Here is a 6,000-nt window from a genome sequence, read left to right as displayed (position 1 = left end):
GGGCTTTCTCTAGTTGCGGCGAGCTGGGGCCACTCTTCATCGCGGTGCGTGGGCCTCTCACTATCGCGGCCTCTCTTGTTGCGGAGCACAGGCTCCAGACGCGCAGGCTCAGTAGTTGTGGCTCACAGGCCCAGTTGCTCTGCGGCATGTGGGATCTTCCCAGACCAGGGCTCGAACCTGTGTCCCCTTCATTGGCAGGAAGATTCTCAACCACTGAGCCAGCAGGGAAGCCCTGCAATGACTTTTTCACTTGTAATTGGTTACTGTACTTTTTTTTTTTAATACACTCTTTTCTCTCTGTGTTTCAGAGGCTACCCTTTAAAGACAGGCATTTCACTTGCAGCAAAATGTAAGTACATGTCCTCCTTGAAATGGTGTCTCCTTCTCAGCTCTAATTCCTAAAACCTCCTAATCTTTAAGGCTCCCATCTCACATTGCTGCATTTTTCAAGTCTGGCTGAACAAATGCAGTTTGAATCTAATATTTCACACTCTTGATATGTATGACATTGTGGAACATTTTATAAACTGTTTGGGAAACAGATTGAACCTGATTGTGGTTGTGACTAGGTTGCCCCTAAAAAGCTAGAAAAAGTAATGAGGAAAAAATTAGGCAATATTCTTTTAGACATTATGACAGTGTGACAGCAAACCTTTGAATATTCAGGTTCTCTCAAAAAATGGCTGACTACTTTATTGCCCTTTGCCCAGTCGATCCTTGGAATCACAGACTGTTTTACGTCTAACAATATGGTAGTTATCTTAATAATTCCTTCCTGTGTGTACTGCATTACGGCCACTCTGTAAACTAGTGTTCTTTCTAGAATGAATCTCCCGAATATTATGTTTCTTTATTCTTGGTACTCCCAGTGTCCCTACACAAATTACAAACCCCCTCTATTCTAAAAGACCAAATAAAATTACACCAGGTCCGAACTGGGAGTTCTGAGTATTTTAGAGTTTTGCCTCTGGGAATTAAGATGTGATTTTTTTTCTTTTTTAATAAAATGGGCATAAAGGTTTTAACCAGAAAATATGAACATTCCATCTGTCTCTGGAATAATTTGATTATGAAAATCTAAGAACCAAGACATCTAATATTCCTTACCTTGCAACATATACCACAAATTCTTAAAACAAAACCCCACCACCACCCACGCTAGATTCTATTACCCAAGTTCAAAAAACAGAGGATAAATGTGGGTTCAATATAAAGACTCTAGCTATTCAATAGTAGCTTAAATGGTAGTGAGTCTTGTCACCACAGATAAGTAAGCAGGAGATCAACAACCATAAGGTAGAAGGTTGATTCAGGTAAACCAAGGAGTGTCCATCAACTCCCAGCTCCTGATTCACACAGAATTTCTAGAGGAGGGTGCATCTCAGCACTCATTGAAACATTAATTAGACACTCTTGGACCTGAGAGACTCCAGAGGTCTCACTTGAATTATACGTATTATATGTGTTCTAATAAATTCTCTTTTGAATCATTCAGTCCCTGAGAAAAAATGATGTGTTCAGCTGAACTGTAAGAAAAACTTAGTTTTCACTGACTTGCCTGGATGATGTTTTTCATTTGTTCTCTAGAATACATTGATCCCACTACTATTCCCCAAATGTTCAAACATCAGCACAAGAAACATCACCCTTAAAATCATTTAAATTTTATGTCTAAGTATTATGCATTCACTGGAATTTGTAAAATGTCAAGCTCTGTATTATATTGCTGGGCTCTTTATTGCAGTATCAAGACACCTGCATGTTATGAATGATTTAAGCAACTTTTACCAATAAAGTCATGTTAGCTTTTATGAGCAGTCTCCCTTTTCATGTGCTATCATGAGTATTTTATTTGTACAAATGTGAACTTTTGACTATATTCTCGCTTTTGAACATAGAACGCTGTTCAGGGGAGACCACTTGTGTTTCCTTCCCTGCATATTCATATTTGGTAGCTCTTTGTCATACTGTGTCTGCCTATTTAGGCTTACAGCGCTTTTAAATGAGTTAATGTTAAATACTAAAAAATGGTTGGTATATGTTCATGGTGAAAATTAGATGAAGGGCAATTTAAGGCAGCATTTTAAGTCATTATATGCAAATACGCAACTATGAACACATATATGACTATTAGCTCAAGATCTCTTGATCAAAATTTCAGTTGAAAACACCTTTTACCTCCCAGATTGGTGGGGGGGGGCAGGGGGAAGTCTAGTTATTTCACCTTAGGTCACTTTGTGATCATTTTATTTTTACATTTTTTTCTCAAGGACATACAAAGTGCTTGGTGACCTATTTTATTAGTAAATATCCTTAGTAAACTTGCACTAGAATTTTACACCATCCAGACAAAATACGTCTACATACCTCTCCACGTCATCTCTGAGCAACTGACACAAAGCTGGTCTGACCTGTGGAGTCATGGAAACACGTTCAAATCATCAGGCAACTGTGACGGGGGTTCATTTTGACAGCCAGACTCAATGGGCCCCTCTGGAGTTGGCCTTGTGTCCTAATGATGATTGTATTATACAATCAATACAAATGGAGAACCACCTAATCAGCGCTCTATTCAAACAAGGCTTCCATCCACAGTAGATGGCAGGAGGCTTTGCAAGTAAGGGTCCTGGAAATGTGTATGTGCCAAGTAAAAGGCCAGCCCCACTGATGGAGGACAGCCTTACCCGAGTCAGGAAGATGTGCCCCCTTGGAGAAAAAGGGCAGATGATGGAAGGAACTCAGGTGTAAAAATCAGAAGGTGCATGTCTGAGTCCCACATCACTCCCGCAGAAGTGGTATGATTTTGAGAATTTTAGTTAACCCCTCAGTTTCTAAGCATCTGTATTATGGGGGGGTGGAGGGTGGAGTGGGAAGAAAAACATTTCCCTGCAGCCACCAATGGGTGGTTGTGATAAGAGCATAATGTTTCAGAAAGATTTTATCATCTAAAAAAGCTTTCTATCTTCAAGGGATTCTTATTAGATTATTGGAGGCTCTCGCTGTTTTTGTGGGAGTCCCTGGGGACTCTGGAAGTAAACTTTGGGCCTTAAAATCGACACTACAAAATAAAACAAAAAGAACCATATCAAAACATATGATGCCCCTGGAGAGACTTGCACCCACATTTTTTGTTTCTTTTCAATTACACGTACTCTTTGGGACCACTGCCTCTGGTGGAAGAGAATTGTCTTCTGGGTGGTATGGGTGAGAAAGTTGTCAAACAAACCTGAATTATCCAAAGGCCTGTAAAATGCGCAATTGCTTTTTAAGAGGCCTGGTGATATTGTGTGTTCCTTTCGATTTTTGGCAGTAACGATTTTCTGCAATTTGTGGTTTTGCAATTTCTCTTTACGCAGACAACACTCTGGCTCTCATTCAATGCCCCACTGGTTGGGGGCAAGGATTGAGGAGAGAGAGAGATTCCCTGGGGCTCTGACCACTCCAGAAAAAGAAGGAAATGTTAATGAAATAAGTCAGAAAGAATGCTTGAGACTCGTGGAAGCTGGTTGGTTAGTGGGGAAGAAACAACTTTTAATAAATTGCATGGTGTGGTTGGGATTTTATCGAGGGTTTTCATCAGCTAAGCAAAAGTCTGTTCCCCTTAACTCTTCTTGACTCTCCACTGAGCTTTGTCTGGATTGCAATCTCAGTCTCTCTCTTTTTTTTTTTCTTCCTGTATTCAACAAGCCTAGAACATTCTCTTCTACCGGATCCCTTTGTCCTCTTCTGGCCTTGATGGGATTCTCTTTAAATATTCTGTCTTTAGGTGCCCACTTGCCAATTACATTAAGTTTGTTTGTGTAAATTACCTGAAGACCCATGTGCCAGAATTTTTGCCCTTGTCTTTTTGCAGAGGCAGTGCATGGATATAGCATTTATCTAGGTGAGAGTAATTTGTTCTGTTTCTATTCATCACCTCTGGAAAGGCTTTGCTGACTTCTGTTTGCTTTTTTATGACTGCTAGGCACTGTGCTGAAGGATTTAAAGTTGCATCCAGTGTGAACCTTGTATTCCTTCTCTGTTCACTTCTGTATATCAAAAGGGCCCCCTGTTCTCCATGGAGTAGATATCTCGGGGCTTATGCCCACAGTTCCTGGACTTTCTATGCACAAAGGCAATTGCACGGGCCACTTATTTCTTCTCTTTTCATGACCTAAATGTCACTGCTTCTTTTGCTTATAGGAAGAATATAAAGATAATTGCTACTCATAAGTTAGTTGTATAATTTTCATGTATTTGAGGAATATACGATCTTCTTGTGTGTGTCCTACAGGTTTAGGGAATTGTTTGTGTTATGTCATTATAAATCATGGGTTTTTAATTTTGGAAGATGCTTTCAACATGATGCTGTTCAACAGCAGCCCCCAAGCCATCCTCCTCACAACACCCTCTCTAGAGCCCTTTCTCTAGCCCATGGAAGCCCAATCTATTTTTTAATAGCTCAACACTTCTAGCTTTCTTTTGCTAACCTGAGATAACCTTCAGGTGGTTTGTGCTAGTTTTGCTTTTGGAGCTGCTCAAGAGTTCACTCCTCTTCCACATGACAACCCTCCAAATATTTTGGAATCTGATCCCCTATACTTTCTAAGTCTTCCTTGTCCAGGCTAAACATCCTCAATTTCTTCAGTCATTCTTCATATGACTTGATTTAGTTACCCTTTTCCATGTGTCTCAGTCACATTTTTCAATGTTCCTCTTAAAATGTTACAGCCTGAACTGAAAAGAATATTGCCAAGATGGTTGACCACTGCAGAGCTCCAAGGAATAAAAAAAACAAAAACAAAAAGCTCTCATTCTGGACATATTATTTCTATTACTATAACCTAAGAGCACATCACAAATTTCAATAGCACTTTAGTCCTGAGGTTAATCCTAAAACCTCTAGCTATGTTTTACAGAAGCTGCCATGAAAGCAGATTTTTTCTGCTGTATCTATGCACTTGATTTTGAATATGCAAACCTTTACATTTATCATGGTGATGCTGATTAGTTTCAGAATATTAGTGGAAACTGTCAGGAGCTTTTTGAATTTGAATTTTTTAAAATCCTGTCCCAGTTTTGGGACATACTTGATTTGCTTCTTGACTTCATTCAAGAGATTGATTAAAAAGGAAAAAAAAAAAACACTGAATATCTGGATTTTAAGCTCTTCAAATGAGGAGTCATGTTTTATTCATCTTTGTCTCTCCTGTGACATTCTGTTAAACAACCAGATGCTCAAGAAATGCTTTTATGAAATCAGTCAATAAAATCAAATACACGCAGCTTTCCAACACCCTGACAGCCAGCCATCTTTTGATTGATATCAGTGCCCTTTACAAACCAAGGACAAGATGAATTTTACACTATTTTGCTAATGCTTGATGATTTTGTAGCATTATAGTGTGACCCTCAGGACTAGGTTGCCTGGATTCTAATCCCACTAGATTTTGCTAGCTACATGCTTTGGAGCAAGTTTCTCCCCCTCTCTAGTTCTATTCCCTGATTTGTAAAATGATGATACTAAATTATTTGTACCTGCCTCATTTGGTTGTTGTGATGATTAAGTGAATTAATCCATGTAAAGAATGTAGAACAGCTGCCAATAATATAAAAATAATAATTAATATAGTAATAATTGTATTGTTGTTCTCAAGATATGCTAGTGTAACTCCCCTGTCCTAAGGGGAATGAAAGCAAGTTTGGCATAATTTGTTCATAATGAACCCATATTAACTCCAAATAATAATTATAGTATGAAAATGCCATGTGATCTAAATACAACTCAACTGCTTCATGCCCATCAAAGTTTATGTATGCATTCAAAAGAACCACAAATGTCTAAAAAGATGAAAAAAATGTAAATTTTTACTAAATTCCTTCAAAGAGGAATTATATTACATTCCATGGCAAAATATTCTAAACATCTTCTTTATCCAAATTCTTTATAGTAGCTACTCAAAAATCTTGCCTCTCTCTCTCCCTACTGCTTATATAAAAAGATCCTGGCTTGTGTTGCTT

The 6,000-nt window shown here is 38.6% G+C and overlaps 1 protein-coding gene across 1 annotated transcript in view; it reads left to right on the top strand.

Moving 5' to 3' along the window:
* The first annotated feature begins 314 nt into the window (after nucleotides 1–314).
* ANKFN1 (ankyrin repeat and fibronectin type III domain containing 1) overlaps nucleotides 315–6,000 on the top strand; it is a 268,161-nt gene continuing 262,475 nt past the window's right edge. Inside the window, exon 1 of the mRNA XM_028164966.2 lies at nucleotides 315–349. The gene's annotated coding sequence lies outside the window, so the exon portion shown is untranslated. The remainder of the gene's footprint in view (nucleotides 350–6,000) is intronic.

Source organism: Balaenoptera acutorostrata, chromosome 20, assembly GCF_949987535.1.
Source record: "Balaenoptera acutorostrata chromosome 20, mBalAcu1.1, whole genome shotgun sequence".
NCBI lineage: Eukaryota > Metazoa > Chordata > Mammalia > Artiodactyla > Balaenopteridae > Balaenoptera > Balaenoptera acutorostrata.
This window is presented reverse-complemented; position numbering and strand designations above follow the sequence as displayed.